This window comes from Mesocricetus auratus, unplaced genomic scaffold (genome assembly GCF_017639785.1).
Source record: "Mesocricetus auratus isolate SY011 unplaced genomic scaffold, BCM_Maur_2.0 Super-Scaffold_15014, whole genome shotgun sequence".
Taxonomy (NCBI): domain Eukaryota; kingdom Metazoa; phylum Chordata; class Mammalia; order Rodentia; family Cricetidae; genus Mesocricetus; species Mesocricetus auratus.
In genome coordinates, this window is record NW_024429186.1 from 407,389 (window position 1) to 431,159 (window position 23,771).

The window sequence follows — 23,771 nt, forward strand, 5'->3', positions numbered from 1 at the left end:
AGATTTATGTTTTTCATTTCTAATTGTGTGAAGAATACTTTCCTACTGTATAAAGGATCATGATTTCACTTCATCATGCATTCATATATGAAAATAGATTGTACAGATTAAGTGTGAAGAATATTTGCCAATTATACCTTAATAGAGCTGGTGAAATAGAAGTTAAAATTACAAAAAGAAGAGTTAGAGAAATCCATGTGAAATAAAACATCCTGAAACATAGTGGAATTAAACTAATTTGCTAAGTCACAGAACTGAAAATGGTAGTGCCAGCTAACACAATGTCCATTTATTTCCAAATCCCAGGCTGGAGCCTCTGTGATTTTTATTTATTCCTATCCAAATGAGGACAAAATAATTAATTTCACTAATAAAGCCAAATGTATACCTACTATGTAGCCCAACAATGACATTCACTGACATTTATCCCACACAAATGAAAATTTATCTTCATGCAAAAACTTTGACACAATTGTTATAGCAGGTTTGTTTTTAATAGCTACCTTAAACAACCAAACAACCCTTTGATGAGTAAATGATTGAACTATGGTAGAATATTACTCAACAATATTACTCTATTGATAAATGTAACGAATTGTATGTATCTCAAGAACTTTATATGAAGCAAGCTAGTCATTCAAGGCCACACATGGTGTGATTTATTCTACAAGGCATACTCTACATGATAAATTAGTGATTGTCAGGGAGTAAAAAAGGTGGAGGGAAGAGATGTAGTAAGGACTATAGTAAGTGGCATCAAGAAAAGTTTTGTGATGATGGGATAGGTTTGCGTCTTGGTAGTTACATGAATCTGTGCATAGGCTCTGGTTACAGAGGCCATGTGTCCACATTGTACCAATAACAGTTTACTGGAGCAGATATTATGCGGTTATTCTAACATTTTCCCATAAAGGCTGGATAAGACCTCTACTATCTTTGCAATTCTCTTTGAATACCTCACTATTATCATGTAAATGCTTTAAATATTAGAAAAATACAAACACAAAATAGCCAAAACTAAATGACAAATTATTAGCATACAGTGGGACATTTCTGCTCATTTGTAGCTCTAATTTTAGGTTTGCAAACTATGCTATTCATAAGCACTTGTCAATTATTTTATGCGTGTGTAATTTCTGTTAGAGATGGAATAAATTTTCATCATGATTTTGAAATTGTCAAGTTGTTTTATTTAAGAAAGTATCATATACAGTGCACTGTGATCATATCATATCATATCATATCATATCATATCATATCCATTCACTGTTCCCTATCCTCCCTCCCACTTTCATGTTCCTTGCTATTTTTTTTTTTGCAGGCACCAATCAGGCAGTCAGAGAAGCTGTGTGATCACAACTTCAATGCATTGTGGGAGAAAAGCCATCATCAATGACTATATCTAACTGTAAACCCTGCATATTGCAATACCAAACCACTTAAAAACATGTGCAACAGTGGTGTGAATGTTCCTCATTTGTCTCTAGTACTCTTTTTCCCTGACACTACCTAAAGCAATTTATATTTTATGTGACAGTGACGCCAACATACCGAAGTCGTTTGGTTTGTTACACCTCATAATTTTATGACACTTTCCTTCTCATGGTTCAAATTCTCTGGAAAGAAAAATAAAATAAAAATAAACCCGGGAAATTGATGTCAGGGTTTAGTGTTTGTCAGTGTAGTGCTTCCTCCTCCTCCTCCTCCTCTTCTTGGTATTAGGTGAAACAATGGTATCTTAATATGGATTATATCTTAAAAAGAGTCTGAGGGCAGGTTAAGGAAATCCACGAACACTGAATAAAAGAATAACAGATATTTATTTGGGGAGCATTCCCGCAAAGAAGGTAAACAGCAACTGCGGTCTTCTGACCCTGGAGGTGCAGTGCAACACTGGATGTGCAGACCACCACCCGAAGGAGAGAGAGACCCCTGCTCTTCCTTATAAGGGATCATGTCCACACACTGAAGCCCACACACTAAGGCAGCTACCTCAAATCTATTGGTAGAACAAGTTGCTACTACATAAGGAGGATATTTGTTGAGCATTATCATGTTCTGTGCCCTTATTTAACCATATAACTGACTGTTATTACACTACCACTAGCAACAACAGCCAGATCCCTAAAAAGTTACAGTGGTTGCAGAGGCTATATTTAAGCAACTGCGTTCCAGTATTTTAAGTCATCTTTATAACTATGGAATTTTATTTATTTCTACTACCTGAGTTTCTGTTAGTATATTTGCTTTTATTCATTTCTTCCTTCTACTGTATTGATAAAAATGTCAATATCCTTTTGTTCTCTAGTTCATATTTGTAAATACATCTTATCTTTATTTGTTACATTTTATTTCCTCAGATTGCAACAAATATTAATGTCTGAATATTTCTTATAAATATTTTATAAATCCAAAACTGAACATAACAATCTGTCCCTACTGAAAAAGTATATTGTTGTTGGTCCATATGCTAATTTTATTTCAGAAACACATAATCAATAACTTATTAAATTATGTCAACATTTCAAAAATTCTGTGCTTACTCTTATTCTGTTGTGGACTTTTCTCTTGAATTCACTAGATTTACACTAAATAAACTATAGTTATAACAAATTTTAGTTATAAAGCCTCATATAAATACTCCAGATCATAAAGAGTTCTTCTTAATGAGGGTAACATTGTTAAATAAATTGTTACAGTGAAACTCAGGTGAATGTAAGGTAAGATATTACCCATAAAGATAAACAAATAAGATGCATAAAAGCATCGAGTGAGTAATACATGCAAATTCAGCTAGCTCCCATTGTGATAACATATTAATAGCAACAGAACTAATTTAATGGGTGAGAAAAATCAGTGTCTGCACTCACAATTGATGAAAATATTAGAAAGCCCCAAGTCTACAGGTATGAGGCAAGGAAATCATGTTATTGCAACTCTCCAACTCTCTAGATTTTATGACCAAGACAGTGAAATATAAAGAAATTAAAATATAAACATTTAAAAAGAGAAAAATTATTATCTATAAAACTGTGATGATGCTCCCAACAAAGCCAAGAGAATAGCTGACATTATTAGAATTAATGAGAAGTCTAAGCAGCCAAATATAAAATAAATATATATCCATGAGTCAAATAACTCAATAAAGTCATGGGGGAAATCACATTTACAAGTTAAAAAAACTCATAAAATAGAGTGTGAAAGCAAACGTTACAAATCTAGAAACAAATTGCACAGGGCCACTATAAAGTTTGCACTTGGTAAAGTTGTTAGCTCATCTACAATAGAGAAAAAATATTTAACAAAGCATGACTAGTGCAGGAAGCTGAGTTCTAACATAGTCTCAACCCCAGTGACTTTCACCAACCTCTAATGTCTTCCCTTGATTGGGAGTTCATCTTCTGTTCTCATAAGATGCATATGCATGACTTTGTTATATTTTGAGGCAAAAGCAAATCCTTATGGGCAAAGCAGAATGTCCAATAGCTGACAGTAGAATTGAGGGACCCTTATAACGAAGGATGTAGGCAGCCTTTTGAAAATGCAGATGGCCCCTTGCTATAACTGACAAATTCTCCTATTTTTATTTCTGAGTGTTTCTGTTGTCGAATAGTATTTTAAGATGTGTTACATTTGTTTATATAGTGGAACATTTGTTTACTGATGTAAAAGTGTTTCTTCTGTTTATATTGCATTTGTTTACCTCTGTGAAGCTGTGATTATTTGCCTGTCTAAAATACCTGATGGTCTAATAAAAAAACAGTCAATAGTGAGGCAGGAGAAAGGATAGATGGTGCTGGCAGGAAGAGAGAATAAATAGAAGAAATTTGGGAAGAGGAAGGAAGGGAAAAAGAGAACGAGGAGAGGAGGACATCAGGAGTCAGCCGTTAAGTAAGATATACAGAAGTAAGAAAAGGAAAAAGCCCAGAGGCAAAAGGTAGTCAGGATAATTTAAGAAAAACTGGCAAGAAACAAATCAAGCTAAGGCTGGACATTTATAAGAAAGAATAAGACTCTGTGTGTCATTTATTTGGGAGACAGGTAGCAGGCCCCCAAAAAATAAAGAGTAAAGAGTAAAAAACAACCAACTACGTTTCACTTGTATACATGGCACCATGTTTATGGTCACTCACTACCTACCCCATACACAACCCTGCTGACCCATTCTTACTCCTTACTGTCTCCTTTCCCCTCATGTTCCTGCTTTCCTTTCATCTTTTTCCCCAGATCCATATTGGCATTTATAGTCACTGTGTGTTCACGATGGTAACTACCATGTCATATTCAGGTCAATCAAATGAAGAGGCAGCCTACAGAATTGAGGAAATTTTGCCAGTTCTATTTGCCAGAGTATCTAGAATATACAAATAACTCAAAAACTAAACATCAAGATAACAAATATTCCAGTCATCCTTATATTCCCTCAAACTAACTCTGTAGTACATAAATGAGCTTAGAGTTTTCTCACCAAAACTCTCAGGAGAATTTTTATGAAAATTCTTAAGTGTGACTTTTATGTAAGTTTTAAGATGTCTTTGAGAGAGAGGACCCACCTAATTATGCTAGGCTTGTTATACAGAACAGTGAAATGATAGGTGGTTGTTCGTTTTAAGCATCTAAGTTGGTGGCAATTTGTCTTGGAGTAATAAATGACTGTAAAATTCATGCAGTATATTTGAAAATTCTCTACAGCTTCTTTTTAGCCTTCATTCAACCTCACCTCAACCCTGCCTCTTTGTAATACCCCAGTGTCAACAATTACTTAAGTCAGAGACTTTAAATGCTTGGTTTTAACTTTCAACACTGCTTTCTACCCCCCAAAGTCCTCATTTGCCCCCTTCCCAGCATTGATTTTATCATTCAGCATTGTATGTATTTGCTCTCAAATCACAAGCTCACTTTTGCTTTAGCATAATGATATAGTAGAAAAAAATCTAAATTTGACAGCACCTAGCCATCTACCTAATGCTAAAATTGACTACAGGTTTATGTGGCCATAACCTTCCATTGTGCGATAGGAAAAACATTCCAAATCCCACATCTTTCTACCTATGTCTTCATTCTCTGAAGCATTTTTTCCTCTACTTCTCATTCCACTTACCACATACTTTTCTTTTCTACTCTTGGATAAAGTCCTTACTTTGCTTAAAAATATAGGCTAGGAACTAGCAAGAAGAGCTTATAAGCTTCTAATCCCATCTGCCTGGCTTATGGCATTCTGTCTGTACAGTTATGCCCATGGCATTTCTTGAATAACTGTTCACAAGGATAATCAGCAGAGGGGAAAAAAATAGATCTCTTCCTCACACATTAAAGATGGTCGAGGCATACAAGACATCAGTGGTTTGCAGCATGATATATTTACAGGTTCACCAACATGCTTTCTCCTAACAAGAAATAGATTAAATTTTGTGAAAATTACATCACTTTTCTAAAGCAACAAATTATTTTGTGAATGAGCACTAAGGTCAATCAAAGAAAACTGGTCAAAAAAAAAAGAAAACTAAACATCTTAACTAATATTGCACCTTTTTCTCATTTTCTTCAAAACTTTATCATTATGAAAATGATGATAATGATAAACATTTAAATGCTGCACATTTAAATGCTAGTCTTGCGACCAAAATGCTATCAATTTGAATTTAGTAGTTCATCAGAGGAATGCCTTTTAAATATGAACAGCAGACATTGCCTTTCCTAGTCCAGTATATAACACTCATCATTTTCAACCTTCTGTCAAGATTATGAAAGATAATTAATCAGTATTGCTCCTAAGAAGTAGAAAAAGCCTAAATCTGAATCACCAAGAAGTGATTCTTTGAATGAAGACCAACTACTTGTTATTGTAAGATCTCCATCAATATTCTAGGGAATTACCCAATATAAGCTTTAAGGGACCACATTACAATTATTATTATTTTCAAATATATAGCTCCTGGCATTTGAACCATGTCCAAAAGAAAGACCTCAAATTAAACTCTATGAAAGAAACACACTAGGTGAAAATGTCATGTAACCATGAAAAAAAGAGACAAGAGCTAAGAAAGGCTCTTCAACTGGGTTAGATTGTCCTACATAAGAACAAATGGTGCCTACAAAATTCTCAGAAGGAAGCAGAAGTGTTAATAGACTTTAATCTATGAAGAAAAATGGAAAGGGATGTGTTTCCGTGCAAAGGGTGTAGGATGAAAGTAGAAAACGCAGTAAAAACTAAAACCTTTAGCATTTTAAAGCATTGTTACTAATTTAAGACAATCGAGACTAGGTTGTAAGTAAGAAAATCCAGCAGTGGTAAAGAAGAGGCTGTCTAAGACAGCTTACTTCCTGTGGACAGTACCTTAGAACAGCTCTTCCAGAAAGGGTTGGGTGCAGTTATCATCTGTATTACCTCTTACCCTCACAGCCACACTGTGGGAGTGATCACGGACATGGCTGGAAATATGTTCCAGTTGAGGAATTGCTGCACACCAGTACTGGTTACTTACCCAATATCATACTTCTGAGAAAGAACAAAAGGGGAGTCAAATCCTAACACTCCTGCTCCTGGTGCACATTCTCAACAACATACACAGATTCACATGTACAGTGAATCCTTGACCTTTGTGTAAGAGCCCTGAGTCTTCTGAAGTAACGACACCTGAGTTACCTCCAAGTCACCTCAGCCACTGCAGAACCATGATGCAATAGTTGCAGGTCAGTAAAGCCTCGTTTATTTTTCCTCATATTGATTATTTTCCTTACTTCCTCGTGTGGCTTTCCCATAAACTCTCATGAGCCGAGAACATTCTTAATTGGTATGAGGTAGAAAAGAATGGTTTAGATGTTTTGTGAGATTTTCAATAAAGTATGATGAATTTACCACCAATAATACCATAAAGGGTACAGGGAAACTTCAATTAAAAAATTGGTCCAAAAGTACAGACATTTACTAAATTATAACATGTAATTAAAAATTAAAATAAATTATTATTTTAATCAACCCAAAAATAGTTGGGTTGAATGAAATATGGCTGTGGTCAGGAGGGAACAAGCATATAAAAACTGTAGCATTATATTGAAAAAAGGCAAAATAATAAATAACAGTCATACTGAAAATGGAAGATGGGTCTGTTATACTTAATTCCACTGGGAGTATTATTTAAGTACTATGTGGAAACTTTGGGAGAATTCATATGACAAAAATAAAAACGTCAAATAATTGGCTTGAGGAACTTGAATTGCTATGTTTGAAGAAAAAAAGGAAGAAGAATGAATTTGGTGAGGATTCCTTAGGAAAGATTTTTTAAAGAATTTTTAAAACTACATGAAGATATATATCTCCACATAATTTGTGTGTCTAAAACTGTGACAGCCATTTGTGCCTTCCAGCAAATGTTTCTACATCTTTGGCTTTTGGGACACAAACTTTCTGCCCACTCTAGCAGCCAGGTAAAAAGAACCTTGTCATTATCTCTAGCCAAGGACATGTGAGTATGTCTAAGGCATGTTATGCCGAACGAGCACATATTGGCTGGCATTGAGACAGGCTGGCTGGCTGACATTTTGTCCTGGAATGTGTAACATTTAAAAATTATGCTATTCAACCATCAGGAGTTATTATAGGTGTCAAAGACAAGTTCTGCCACCATACCTCCGAAGAAAACTAACAGAAAAAGAAGCTATATAACAATAAAGTAAGTCACAGATTTACAGGGAATTGATTTTTACTACAGTATAAAAGCCTTAGTGACATAACATTAATTCCATTGACTGCTATTGTTCTGCAGACCTCTCAATTTTAAATAATAAGTAAATTTTGAAAGTATAAAATGATGAGATTAAATATAAACAATTTAATATAGTTATACTATAGTGTTTTAAAATTCCATGTGCTTATGGCAACTTTCACCAAGCAAAAAGGCAAATTTGTAAGCTACAAAATAATTTCAAAATAAGCATATGGATTCAATATCATGAAGAATATTGATTGCTGGAATTAAACTACCACCAGGTCATAAATGGAGTATCAACATAACTCAGTGTCTTTTGACCCAACATATGAATAGATATTAAATGCCATATGAGTCATTTTTCCCTACAATAAATCCCCTACAAATGTGTTTCTTTTGTAATACATTGTGATACTGCTTACCATTTATAAGATTCAAATGCATTATTTCATGACTGTGTAACCCTCTTATTATTTTGCTCTGAGACAGAGTGGTATATATGAATGCCCACTAAACTATATATGAATGCCCACTAAACTATATGTACCTACACATCCTCAAAAGGTGGTCACCAAGGGTGACACAGGTAACATTACATCAAAATAAAAACAAAAAAAAACATGTCTATAGTGTCTAAAAATTGTGCTATCTAACTCTGGGTTGGATGTGGTATTTGTGTAGAAAGTGCTGAGAGAAGAAAACCACAAATACTTTCTTGCCTAAATGATTTTGAGACTCAGTGTTTGAAAACATGATTTTCTAGCCCTTTCAGTTTTCATAAGGCCCACTCTAATGAATGTAATAGTCTACTCTTGACCTAGCTTGCAAATCAAGTTCCAGCACTTGACTTCAGCTTACAAGGGCAGTGACATAAAATAACATTTTAAATCAGCAACACTGACTTCAATGGACAGAACTTCTACTTTCACTAAGGTCAGTCATTCAAGTGTGAGATTTACTTAACAATAAAGGAGGGTACTTAAGACATGAATGATTATTAATAAATGGCCCTACAAAGATAAAAAGAATGACCAAATATAATATGAGAACATATCTATTAGAACCATAGGACCAGGCATAAAAAGAAAAACCTGGTTTTATATGTTTGTTCAAATATATTATGCAATTTTTATCTGCTCAATATAAAAACAACTATTGTAAACTTTCATAAATAAATATTTAATTTTGAAGTTTCTTTTTAGAAAGCATTTTATTTTAATTACTTAGTATATTCATATTTGATATCCAGATATTACTTAAATTATCATCTGATGATATTAAATAATTTTTCTCAATATAAATTTTGTAGACTTGGGAAATTAATGTAAGTGCCAAGGCATAACAACAAAGATTCCTCTTTGTTAATTCTTCTGTTCAAAGGATTCAGCCAGGACCTTTTTCTCATTCTTAATACTTTACTTGCACAGCTAATTTTAAAGAATGAAAATTCTGGATCAGTTCATGGATTCAAAGGAGCAACTCATAGAATTCTACTTCTGTTTTTCAAATCAAGAAAAGTGGAAGTGTTTTCAATGGAATGTCCTTTCCTAATAATAACCCATGTTTTGATGTGAGACTCTGTACATGAACTGTCAATGACAGAGAAAAAAAAACAGTGGGCATATTCCTATGATTTCAGCTTCTACCAAATTAATGTTGCATTGACAAGAATAAATAAGTAGTGTTCCTAAAAATGTTTGCTCTGTTTTGTGAAAACATTCATTACTAGAGAAGAACAATCGGTACTTTAATACACAGAGCCCATCCATAAGTAAGAAATGACGTAAAAGACACAGAAAATAATACAATGGTATTTTATAAATGGCTTGTTCATACAGTCATCTCTTTTGTTTGTTTGTTTTTTGTTTTACGAGACAGGGTTTCTCTGTATTGTTTTGGAGGCTGTTGGCCCAGCCTGGCCTCAAACTCACATAGATCCGCCTGCCTCTGCCTCCCGAGTGCTGGGATTAAAGGTGTGCGCCGCCACCACCACCCGGCCATACATTCATCTCTTTTCACACCAACTATACTAATCTGTGTAATCTTCTTCAATGAACACCCTACTCGTATCTACAAATAACACAGCACCTACCATATTGTCAGAGCTCAGTTATGAAACTATGTGAGATAATAATTTAAAAAGTGCCTAGAGCTGGGCGGTGGTGGCGCACGCCTTTAATCCCAGCACTCGGGGGGCAGAGGCAGGCGGATCTCTTTGAGTTCGAGGCCGGGCTGGACCGACAGCCTCCAAAACAATACAGAGAAACCCTGTCTCGTAAAACCAAAAAAAAAAAAAAAAAAAAGTGTCTAGAAGTCTAAACGAGCAAAAAAAAAAAAAAAAAAAAAAAAACCAGCATGTGAGCTAACCAAGACATATTAATAACTACAGAAAGCATCTAGTATCTCCATGGCTTGAGAAACAAAAAAGAGGAGGTAGGAGAAACTGGGACCTACTTATTGCTATCATTCAAAGGTGACTCAAGAGATTTTGGAAACTCAAAGAAAGCTGCCCCCTATGAGCATTGGAAGCATGGATGAGGTGCTGGGACAGTCAAAAGTGAGGTGTATTTCATGCCAATCTAGAAACACAGCCTGGCTGAACTATCTGCTTCTAGAACAACATTCTGCTTCATGGAAGTTAACACACAGGCTCTGCTTACAGGTCCTGGATTATACAGGGGAGCATCACTGGGCAAAAGCATTAATGACTATACACCAGTTCTAGGACTAAGGAAGACTTCTGACCTATGGGCACAGGGGTTCATGGCTACCTGCTGCTACCCAAGGGGGCCCAGAAGCTGGGAAAACAAGTGACTCACTTTCTCTTTTCTTCATTTCTCAGTTTATTTTCAGGACCTCTCCTAGGCAAAATCCAACTGAAATCCTGTAATAGAAACTTGGAAGGGTAAACTGGAGGATACATAAATCTACAGAACAAAGAAGAGCACAAAAGAATGAATTGGATCACTGGGACACGATGTAACATTATCTGCAGTGGTAACTTTTGTGAAGTTTGTGCTTGTTTTTGACACAATGACAATTATTAAAAATTTACATACTATTTTTAATTTCCTCAGCTGGCAAGATGGCTTATAAGAAAGTGCTTGCTCCCAAGCCTGACAATCTGAATTTTGTTCCAGAAACCACATGATGAAATGAGAGAACCAACTCCCATTTGTGCACTATGACATATGCATCCCCTCAACACACACAAATTTTAATTGATTTTTACTTATTTACTTCCTTTTTGGTTTTTCGAAACAGGGTTTCTCTGTGGCTTTGGAAGGTGTCCTGGAACTAGCTCTTGTAGATCAGACTGGTCTCAAACTCACAGAGATTCACCTGCCTGTGCCTCCCAGAGACACAAATGAAATTTAATAAAAAATTTGAACAGAAAGGACAAATAAGCTATATAAATACACAATAAATATAGAACAACGTAAGACACAACAATAAATTAGTGATATTATTTAAGCCCACTAGTAAAAAGTTTTATACGTTCTTAAAAGTATGCGTAATAATTTTATTACAAGTTACAATAGATTGATACCATATCTGTTTTCCTTGTTCTCATGAAAACACATTAATATTCTGCTTGCATATTATTATCTTCCAGTTCTAGTACATGATGTTATGAAATGGATAATTTATACAAATTATAAACATCCAGGGAAACATTATCAGTCTGTGGTAGATTACAGATGGCTTTTTATTCCTTGCTTTTCTCATTGATATTAGCTTTGCATCTATATTGGCCACAGATACTAATAAAAGTATATTAGTTACAAAGGAAGGATTCAGGAGTTTCCAAATCTTGAGCATTAAAAAACCCTGTATCGTCTGTTCAAAGTTTCTTGAAATTCTGGCCTACTCAGAAACCGCTGTCAAGTAGTTGCCAAGGAATAAGTTGAATTGTCCCAAGACCACCATGTAGGAGAGATCTCATAAAGATGGCCAGTCTTAACTGAATACTGACTTCATTTCCCTCCAAATATCAGATATGAATGTGAAGCCATCTTATATCCTGAAGAAGATGGAAATGACAGCTTCAATCAGAAAGCCAAGCAGAACAAGACAGCCAATCCCCATCTAATCTTGGCCACCAAATTTCAAAAGACAATAAGGCTATTATTTTTGAGCTGTGAGCTTTGGGTTATTTTGCTATGAAGTAATAACAGATAATGAGATGTGCTGCCCCCAAACCAAAAAAAAAAAAAAACGGTTACATAAAACAGAATCTCTACATATGGTTGCACTAACTAGCATATTAAAATTATAGTACAAAATATTCATGAATCTTCAAAGATAAGAAATTCTCACTTCCTACTGATAAAGGTCAACTGTTACAGTATCCAGAAGCCTCCATATGACAAAGCAAACAGGATACAAGTCAAACTTTTGGCTTTTCACTGCAGAGTCATCTCACGGTAGGAGGTCACCTAGAAGTCTATGTTTGCAATTTTATGTCTTCTTCCAAGGAGACCCACTCACCAAGCTGTATAAATTTCAAACTTCATAAAATATATTTGCTGAATAATACACAGCAATAATCATAAATGCCTTTGGATATTCTCAGTAATCAGTCTTTTCTCCAAAAACATAATTCAGCAAAGGGACAGCTGTGTTTTTATAAACCTCTTTGTCAGAACATTTTATATATGATCGAAAATTAAACTGAAAATGACCCAAATGTTCTACAACAGAGGAATAATTAAATAAATTGTAAGTTATTAATTTAAGACATGATGTCATCTTTTAAAAAGAAGTCATAAAGTCCTTAACTATATGAGAAACTGTATAATGTCTAATATAAAAGGTCATGCTGAAAGTCTACATGATACACAGTTGCAAGTATACAATGCATATATTAAAGGTAAGAACAGGAAGAAAATTAGAGAAATGAAACTATTAGGCTGAGGTAATAGCCCAGGAGATACAACTTTGCTCTTAAGTTCTTTCTAATTCTTATTTCTCATCTAGTTGCATCCTGTTACAGCCAATAGTAAGTGATGCAAATGCTTTCAAAAGCCAGTTTCTGAGATACACCCTGCAAAAGATGCAGCTAGACCAAGCTAACAATGCATGTCTGGCGGTACAGCATCACTTCTTCCTTTGTTCTATGTAATATGGAAAAACCAAATTATCATTAGGAAGGCAAACTCGGGATCTAGGGGAAGTCTGGCACCTTTCTGTTCTCCTATTACCTCAAAGTAAGACTGTAAAGAGCCAGGAAATAAAAAACCAACATCTCTATCCTCTTACCATTTTCACAGAAAGAGTCACACATATGTTCTCTCTCTCTCTCTCTCTCTCTCTCTCTCTCTCTCTCTCTCTCTCATCACACACACACACACACACACACACACACACACACACACACACACACAAGAACCCTTCACACAAACCTAAAATAGATATTTCTAAAGAAAACATGCACCATTTAGGACAAAATTTGGGGTATTTATGGAGTGGTAGAAGAGCAGGATCAGAGTCTAGTTAGGTTTATAAACAGTGGCTCCCAATACCTACACCACATCTTGACTGTTGAGAGCCAGGTTTCCATTTGTGAAATAAGGAGTTCTCACTCATACGGTGCGCTCTCTCTCTCTCTCTCTCTCTCTCTCTCTCTCTCTCTCTCTCTCTCTCTCTCTCTCTCTTTCTCTCTATAAATTATGGTTCAATTTTAAAACAAGAGAATATAGTTGCCAGGCACTTGCAAACTCAGAAAATAGGAGGCTAAGGCAATTGAGAGCTCTAGGCCAGCCTGGGATAGCATAGTGATTGAGACCTTGTCAAAAGAAAAAATTTTAAATGTGAAATAATACAGTATTCTAGGTATTTTTAAGCCTTTTAAATCTTGTTTATATCCCAATCTTAAATCACTAAGGCTTACAAGATAACATTTTTGGGGAGTATTTTTTTTTGAGACAGGATTTCTCTGCGTAATAGCCTGGCTGTTCTGGAAATCACTCTGTAGACCAAGCTGGCCTTAAACTCATAGAGATCTGCCTGTTACTGCTTCCCAAGTGCTGGGATTAAAGGCGTGTATCACCACCGTCTGGCCAGAAGATAACATTTTAAGTGACAGAAATAAATGTAGATAAGGGAAAACAGTTACTCGGTAGGACTGATTGTAATGCATAGCTCAGTGGTGCCAGAGGGAGGGAGCTGAGCTTTTATTCTTTTTCCAAATGTGGACCACAGCACAGAAAAGTGACAATTATTGCTTATATTCCAGAAGAGCGGGGTTGTAGGAAGAACAACAGCTAACATTAAAGATATTTGAAAATGTCATATGAAAATCTACTATTTTATAAGCTTCATATAATATATATATACATATACAAATATGTTCATATAAAAGCTTAATTGGAATTTTGCTAAAGAGGTGATAATGCTTCCCCTGAAGCCACAGGTTGCCAAATGAAAAGCCTAGTGCCAGGCATAAGCTGCCTGTGTTTGATCAAGGCCATCCCAGAGACCCATAACACAATATAGGCTATTATCACTGCTCTAAGCTTTCCACCAGAACTCAGTAATAAGAAAAATTGCTGAATACACCACACACTTTTTCCATAGGATACAGAAAAGTCAAACAGATGCTGATCAGGGAGTTTCTCCCTGCTGGCTAGCTCTGACAGCACTGGAAGGTGCTATGTAGGTTGCTGGGGTGGTGGTGGTGATGGATCATCAACAACTAGGAAACCTGTGAAGTATAATAAGGACTAGCATAGCAAGAAATGTCCTGGATGCAATAGTGGCCCAAATATTATGGGGGCAACAATAGCTTTCTGAATGTATTTACAATCTTCTCCATAGGAGGAAACATGCCTGGTACTGTAAATTGGGCCAAGAACGCAGGGTTGGGGAGCTCATGAACCCTGGAGGTGAACCTACTACCATTATTTTTCTAAGTGGGTATAGCTTCAAAACTATCTACTAAATATCTCTGTGCTTACAGATTAGTATATAAGGTAGTCATCATCAGAGAAGATTTTGTGCAATAGAAGGTGATGGATGCAGAAACTTACAAGTTATCAAAGTACAGAAAATAAACATTAATAAAATTCTCGGGTACAAATGGAGCATCTGTATCATCATTTTCCAAGGACTCAGAGGCCATGTTAGAAGAGGAAATGGAAAGGTTTTAAGAGTCAGAGGTCAGGCAGGATCAGAAAGAAACAGTGTCTTCTGCTGCATTCAAGAATTCACAATATCTGTGGTTGGCTGCATAAGAGCTGAACAAGATAAAGCCAATCAACATTCTAATATGGAGAAGGGAGTAGCTCACAAGACTTTATCCCTAAATGAGGAGCCGTTGACAGTTGATGGCTTCTGGGGGAAGAGAGTTCAGTTTTCTTTAAAGGTGTGGCTTCTGGTAGGAAAACCTTGTTCCAGGGGAAGACTCTGTATCCATAAATATATATGAGAGCATAAATTAAACTTGGTGGGTTATTTTTAAAAAGGACACAAAGTTGGGAGGGGTGGGGAGTTAGTGGTTTATCTAGGAGTTATGGGGGAAAGTGGGAAGCAAATATGATCCAAGTACATTTTATGAAATTCTCAAGGAATCAAAAATGTTATGTCTAAAAAAGAATCAAATACAGCTTTTTATTTTTGAGACAGGGTTCTCTGTAGCTTTGCAAGACTGCCCTGGAACTCAGGATAGTCTTGAACTCAGCACAGATCTATTTGACTCCTCCTTCCCCCATGTGCTGGGATTAAAGATGTGTGCCCCTACCCCCCAGCCAGAAGTTTTTAAATATTCAAAAATAGCTTGGAGAAAGCATTCATTTCTGCTTGAATGGCAGGGATATGAAGAACTTTATTTAAATAAGCCTCATTTTTCCCCATTGGACCCTTACAACCTAACTCGTTCTAAAACAATATCCAGCTTGATCTCAGATCCTATCTTGCAGAGGTCACGTGGACAACAAAAACTGTCAGAAACTTTTCTTCACACAAAACATCCATGTTGCTATCTTCAAGCAGTGATAACAGAGTCTACATTTCTCAAACACGCTCACAGCGTGAATTCAGACCTACTTACACGTATTTCCTAAAAGGCCTGTTCACCATTCATGACATGACACATGCCTAGTCTTATCTAAGTCAATTTCAATAAAATATTAATTTAAAAGTCGAATACATCGCTTCAGTTTAATATAAACATTGTCTTTACAGCATGAGGGCTTAAAGTCGCTTCCTTGGTTTTCTATGAATCTTAAAGATGAGCTTACCATATATGGAAATTATTCTACTTTGCAAAGCTCTTATCAAGGAATTTGCCTGCTATGTTGTATAGTATTCCCCCCACAGAGCTATGTATCAGGATTTGGACAGGAAAAAATTTCTTCCTCCTAATCTTAATTCTCACTCTTAATAAAAACCCAGTATGCTCTCATCTTCGGAGTTTACCCTGACTAAAGTGGCAACTCAGCCTAGGTTTCTGTCTACATAAGTAATTTTCTATATCCCTTATTTTTAAAAAGTATACATAATTGCATTCCTCAACTTGTTATCCTTTGATATTATTGTATGAGGATTAATTTAGTTTATAGTGAGAACCAGTTCTATTGACTATATATTTTTGTGAATACATACATCAAGCCACACTAGCGAGAATAGTACATACATGTAAACTTAGGTATATGCAGACATGTGTCTGCACTTGTATTATATAAAATATATGTTATTGTTAATTGTCACAGAAACATCTATCTTTAAGACTTAAAAGTGCTTAATAATTTAATTGAATAATTTAGACATATATCTATCATATCTGGAGAATATGTTTCTTCAAATTTAATATTTTTCAGGAATTAAAAAATACATTGAAAAGATAAATAAGAAAGGTAGGGGGAGAAAAGCTCATCCTTGTCACCTGAGCCTGCCCCTGTTTCACTGCTCCTGAAGGACTCAAAAGGACTCAAAAGTTCTCCAAGGCATATATCTCATTGCTACCTGGACTTCAGTCTCTTGACAAATGAAGCGCAGCACAGCTGTGAACTATGTGTAACTACTTGTCTACTCAGTTTCCAGGTCTCCTCCAAAACTCTAACCCTTGACTACCAAGTATGCATTTTTGTTAAAATTCCAAATATTCACCTAAAATTAAAACTGGCCCCAAAGATCATAGTTATGTTCATGCTTTTGTATTCAGTGTTCAGTTAGTGTGGTTATAAGTAAAATCTCTGGATCCAGGTGGTCTTAGCATGAAATGTCCAGCTATTGTAGTACATTTGCATTTTCAGTTCAGATAGTGTTTTTGTTGTCGCTTTGATACTTCTCCAGAACCCGTGAACTGCTTGTAGCTCCACAATTTAGAGCAGGACCTTGGAGCCCTTCACTCATTTATGTTGTAACATTGACTTTTAAATTGTATTTATATGGGACTAGAGATGGCTTAATACTTAAGCTTACTTCCTGCTCTTCAAGAGGACCTGAACCAGCTCCAAGGGATCCAACACCCTCTTTTGGTCTCTATGGGCACACACTAATTATATATACACATAGGCACACACATACATAGAAGTAAAAATACATTAAACTTTAAAACTATGTTTAGACATTACTGTACTTGTGCATAAATGTAATTTGCTGCAGAATGTGTTTAGAGGTAGGAGAACAACTTACAAGAGTCAGTTCTGTCATCCTATCACGTGTGGACAGGATCCAAACAGGGCCTTCACACTGTGACAGGCACTTTTACCCACTGAATCATCTCACTGGTTTCATCCTCAGGCAGTTTCAAATGTTGGCCTGCCTTTTGTTCTTGACATATGCATGGAAATGTCACTATCCACTGACTAAAACTTGAACATTTTGCCAAGGTCCTATTGAAATGGCCTAGAGGCATGCTTATGAATTTTTCTAGGGACAAATTAAACATGAAAACACCTGTGGATGATGTCTAGAGATCCCTGACAAGATTTAAACAGGCCGTAGGAAACTTAAGAAGCTTCATTTGAAAAGTTCCAAAAGTCCTAACCTTACACTGAATTTTCAATGGAACAGGAAAAAATTTAAAGACTCTTTGGCATTTAATAGTAGATCTAATGTCACAGCTTTCAGGAGATATGTTCCTAAAGCCACCACTGATGTTTTCATTTTTACTCTCTACAATATAGTTTATTTTATTCTCTGGAAACATACATGTGTCACTGGGGAAGACTTATTTGTATGATTTCAACACTCTCCAAAACAACAAGAAGAAGATGTCACCCTCTAGTGGTGAAACCCTTAAGCAGCAAAGTCCTAGGGTGCCTCCTAGCCCATACCCTGGCTAACCCAGGTGAGGAACAGAATGGGGGTAAGGCCTGGTATTTATGTGAGCTAGACATCTCAGGAAGACCACAGCACCCGGATGTCGTGAGAAGAGTTGATCTCTCAGGGAAGGGTGAGAATAGGAGGAACAGAAATTAAAGCACTGCTTTAAAGATTTCTAACAAAGCAATGTCTGAGACTCGTTTTCTCTGGGGCTAGAGAAACTTGACACCAATTAAATCAGTGTTTAAGTAAACTTCCAGGGGCTTTCTGAACAGTACTAGGCATCAAATACAAAGGGAGCATAGGAGATCTCAGAAGGATAAAGAGCCAAGCCTATCATGCTTACTCATGAACAATGAAGAAAGCAGTACAGCCAAGGAAGGGAGCTTAATGGCAGTCAGTTACTTAGTGAGTGAAAGGGAGGAAGGGTGAGACATTGACTGATGTAAATACTTCAGGTGTATCACACCAGTAAACATTCTGTACAGGCTCCACCTTTTGATTACCCAATTGTGTCTTGATAAACTCCAAAAGCTGGCCCCCAAGTTAGGTTTTAATCTCAGGCTCTCTCTCCAGATTTCAACTTATCTTCAGTGTGTCTCCAGTTCTGACTTTATTTTAGGATATTAACATATAGGTAAATTACATACATAATATCCAATTAATTCAGTCAAATAAAAAATCCCATGAACCCTGATAGACTGGCACAGGACAAATCCTTCAAAGTGAAGACACAATGGTGATAAAATAATAAAAGTTTGAACAGGCAAACAATCAAGAGTTAATGGAAAAGCAAATACTACTGAGAGCATTTTACAAATCCTTTCCTTACATAAATGTGATCCTGAGACAGTGCATAAAAAGAAGCTGTCTAAACAAACAGGCACTATAAAACACTCAAAATGCAAAGCTTACTATTAATGCCGAATGCTCTGTAAGGTCTACTGTTTGGATGGCAGTAGAAAGGAAGGGTGGCTAACCATAGTAATTTGAATTTGTGGAGGGCCTGTCATCTTACACTTGTGCTTATTAATCCTTAGCAGTGATTTAGAGGAGAAGAAGCCAATGTTATTTGCGCTATGTTCAGCCAAGACACAGATGCAGACATATTATATAACTCATATAAGGCTTGTACAAGAGAGCTGTGAGTAGGAGAGAAAATTACTAACTGCTAAAGGGGAAAATAAGGTTCACCTATAAACAACTGGCAAAATGTAACCTCCTCCTGTCCAATGTCATGGAGAAAGTAGGTATCATTACAGCAATTATCTGAACAAAGGACAGACTTCACCCAAAAGGTACGTGAGAGAGTGTGGGCAGTGCTTGAGCCACCTAACCCTAGCTGATGCCAGGGAAATGCCAGAAGTACCCCTGGCCTTCCTTGGCAAAATGGACACTCTGGCATCCACTTGGTCTAATGTCAGCCCTCCATTCTGGAACCACTTTGCTCAACCCACACCATATGACAACACCAGAGAGATCATCCCATAATTATCAAGAAACAATTTCTTCATAGCCATACTCTGAAAATGATAGGCCAAGTAAAAATTCTCAAATTAACTAGGAAAACATGTGGAGAAAACAGACCCTTGACTACCATAAGAACTGAACTCCAGGTTTGATGGAGACACTCACTTACTCAGATGAGACAAAGCACACAGCATCACTCAGAGAATACCAGGGGATCTACTTTCTATCTGGTTCCCTTCTTTGTTTAAAGAAATAGTAGACAGCTTTTAAACTTTAAAAGACAAATATAACTCAAACTAAATGTTCTCAAAGATGGATCAAGAAGAAAGTAATGAGTTGTACACATTTTCACAAACAAAAGAGACCCATGCAAGCTTAGCCTGAAAGATCCAATGAGATTGCCTATGCAGTCATGAAAAACAACAAAAAGAACAACGAAAAGTCAGTGCCTATATCCTGCACACACAAACATACATATAGCTACACATATTTTATGCTCATCTAAAAACTTTTAAGAAATAGCTACAGAAGAAAATATCTCTTGCATTAGCAAGCAATATGAAGTTACAGTTCAAAATAATAAACACTGAAGAAAACACCCCCATGACACCAAAGAAATGAGAGGTTACCAAAAGACCTTTTGTATTAGTCATCTCAACCAATGTACAGCTCACAACAACAAACCCTGGAAGAAAAAGGAAATTGTTGTCAAATTGCAACAGGCAAGAGTGCATAGGTTAATCACAGGGAATTTTGAGTTTAGCAAACAGCCAGATTTGGTCCAAGATGTAAGAAATCAAACAGTGCTGTTTGCATAAGAGGGCAGCTGAAGCAATGCATCAACACTCAGTAGTGAATTTTCTTTTTGCTCAATCCAGGGAAAACATTTCATGAGTACAGCATCAGATTCCTAAACCATCTCCAGCCACCCCAGCCTAGAAACACAGTGCAATCTACTAATGAAATTTCACAAGGACCAGGAAATACTTTTCTGTCTTTCTTCTGTTTCCAGCAAAATGGATGTTCAGTAAGAGTAGACATGTACCATATTCTAGCCAACATCCATTCTGATGGGTCCAGTAGTCATTCCATATCATTGCCCAGGAGTATTTTCACTAACATTCTGCATCCAAAAAAAAAAAAGACAGCCTATGCCTACCTACCTACCTAAGGACCAAGGGCTACTTCTAATCATCCGAGTAGAATAAAAATGTTCTGTTTTTCTCCACCCTCCTTATACTCAGACTGTGGAGCCATCAATACTCCATCAGCTAGAGGCTGGGTAATGTGAGAGGTATGATAGGAAAGAAATGGAGCAGGCCATTACTCTCTTCTCAACTCCAGAAAGGCTGTAGACCCATATAGTCGGGGAGATTGACTAGGTAGAACCAAACTGTCCTCTTGGAAAGGAAGCAGAGTTTACATCTCATTTACAGTAGTTTTCTCACTTACCTTTGCTTGTGACATAATCTCACCAAATCTAGCCTCAGTGTATAGCCAGGACTGGCACTTATTTTCTCCTGCCTCAGCCTCCCTTGTGCTGGAATTTTAATACTGCATGCCCATATCTGCCTTTTAGTTTCTTCCCATTGACTCGTGTACTAATTTCCAGATGTTTAATATGAAGCAACATTTTATGATGAATTCATTTATTTTCATTTATAAAGGACAACCATCTTGCTCTTTTTCTGTTGCTAGGGTAAAATACTCTGACAAAAACTGCTTGAGAGGAAAGGGGTTTTTATCACAGTTCTCTCTGAAACAAACAAACCCTTTACAGAAAACAGCAGCTTCCATGGAATTCCAAAACTAATCAAACTGACAATGAAGATGACCATTGCTACCTGCCTTGACATTGAGCCTATAGCATGTTTTTGAAACCAGAATTACTGAATAGGGGACAGAATGAAGTTCTCATTACTATCTAACAAATGTAAATAAGTTAGGTTCTTCTAGATCAAGAATATTTTCTTTTACAATTTATAACTAGACTAAAGTCATTCTTGAATTTTATGTATCTCTCATTTGGGGAACGTTTCACCAGCATTCCAAGCTCCTGGTGTAGATCAACTTCCCTACCATTAGGGTCTACAGCCTTTTGGGAGTTAGGAAGAGGTTACAGCCTGCTTCTACTATTTCCTACAGTACCTCTCCCACCACTCAGCCTCAAGTTGCTGGAGTATTGATGACTCCACAGCCTGAGGATAAGGAAGGTGGAGAAGAAGCAGAACAGGACATTTGTATTCTGCTTGAATGATTTCAAGTTGCCTTTGAGGCCAGGCGTGGTGGTCCATGCCTTTAATCCAAGCACAAGGCAGAGGCAGGTGGATCTCTTAAGAGCTGAGAGCCAGCCTGGTCTCCATAGTGAGTTCTAGAACAGTCAGGACTATGTAGAGAGACCCTGTCTCAAACAAACAAACAAACAAACAAACAAAACCAAAGTTGTATTTGCTCCTCTATGGACCCAGCTGATGTTCATCACTGCTAATGCTGCTGTTAATATGGTGTGGGAGGTAGGTGTGCGTGCGTGCATGCGTGCGTGCGTGTGTGTCTGTTCTCTACATGTCACCATACCCACATGTTGGGAGATCCAAACTTTCAGCAATGTTTGTAAAGTAGGTGGGGCATCTATTTCTTAAGTCAGCCATGCCTCTTGGAGCTCTGATTACTGCCAGAGAAATACATTGGCCTTTCAGAAAGCCACATCCTCTAGGCTGGCATGAAAGAACAGCATCCTTCATCTCTACCTCTCAGGACTTCTGAAATGATTCTCACAAATTCTTCATGCCTGTTCCTACTTTGGGTTTAGTTGCATGTGGAATTCATTTTAAATGCCATGAAAAGGTTTCCAGCTGGGATTTTTGCCAGATCCCTTTAAGGTATCTGAAATCAATTGCCCTAGACTCTGAGCTAAATTTTCCCCCTTTAATTTGTGTTCCTGTGGGAAAAATGATCACTGCTGATCAAAATTGGTTTTCTGGTAATTATCATCAGATACTGGTAAATGCATGATCACCATGGTTTAAGAAAGGTGCACTGCTGTGGAGAACTGTTCACATTGCCACTCCGCCATGCCAATAAAGGTAAACCTTGAATGAGAGGATGGAGTCAGTGACTGACTGACCAGAATTAGCCATAGATATGTTGGATAGAGAGGGACAGAAAGAAATAAGGAGGATCTTGGGAAGATTTTGCGGCTTTTCCACCGTTCTTAGGATTTATCAGGTCTTTTTTATCTCAGTTTCCGACTCCCGAGATTTGTATTAATGTTAGAACAGTTAAGGTAAACATATTAGTGCACCTTCATAAGCAATAAGATTCCATTACTAAATGTAAGTAGTAAAGTGGTGGAAGCTAGATATGCTGCATTTACATAATGAAACATAAAACAAACTCATTTACATGCTTCTACACTCTATGGGAGTTGCTTTGTATGGGGGAATGACTTTGGGTACAGAAATTAGTGGTAGAGTACCTGCCTGGTATTGTTTGACACCCAAGAGTACAAAACAACATTGAGTAATTTTTTTATGTTCTACTTATTTATTTTGTGTATCTATCTGTTATGTGTATACACATATGAATTCATGCATGCCACCCCCCACATTCAGAAGACAATTTACTGGAGTTAGTTCTCTCTTTCTATTTTATGGGTCTTGAGGATTGACTTCAAAGTTATGAGGCTTGACAACATCAAGCATCCTTACCTACTGAGCCATCTCACTGGCCCAACAACATACTTTTTTATCACTATGTGGATATTAGGAAATATATTGAAGTCCAAATTTGCTTGCTCTGTTTTTAGTGTTTTTTAAAGTCCTTCTCTTTGCACAATATCCCCAGAATCTTTTCAATTTTGACAGCCTAAGACATTGTGACTTCAACCCAAGTCTAAGTAGAAAACACATAACCAACCAATTATTTAATAACCAATTATTTAATAACACCAATCTCTAAAAACATGAGTGAGCATTGTGTTTTCCAGTAACCAGATGATCTGTGAAATTTTTTTATACACAAGATGCCAGAAAATAGGTTGAAACATGAGTGGTATTCTAACACATAAATTGTTCATCATATAAGTATATAAGTAAAGTGACAATAAGAAAAATTAACCATTGTACTTAAAAAGTAAATTACATCATTTATATTAATAGCAAATAATAATTGTTACTTTCCCCTGTTTATTAAAACTATCCAAAAAGAGAATGACTAACTTAGTAAGATTGAAAACACTGATGAAAACTTCCTACTTCTAATTATAGATGCATTAAGAGGTTCTCCCCATGACACCAATATGTAGATATAGAATTAAATCTATGC

At 36.5% G+C, this 23,771-nt stretch overlaps 1 protein-coding gene and 1 long non-coding RNA gene across 5 annotated transcripts in view; one reads left to right on the forward strand and one right to left on the reverse strand.

Moving 5' to 3' along the window:
• Positions 1–1,602, forward strand: part of LOC121139183 — a 30,862-nt gene extending 29,260 nt beyond the window's left edge. Inside the window, exon 3 of the long non-coding RNA XR_005876028.1 lies at positions 1,322–1,602. This is a non-coding gene — a long non-coding RNA (uncharacterized LOC121139183). The remainder of the gene's footprint in view (positions 1–1,321) is intronic.
• Positions 1–23,771, reverse strand: part of Macc1 (MET transcriptional regulator MACC1) — a 113,499-nt gene that overhangs the window by 81,154 nt on the left and 8,574 nt on the right. The window lies entirely within an intron of this gene.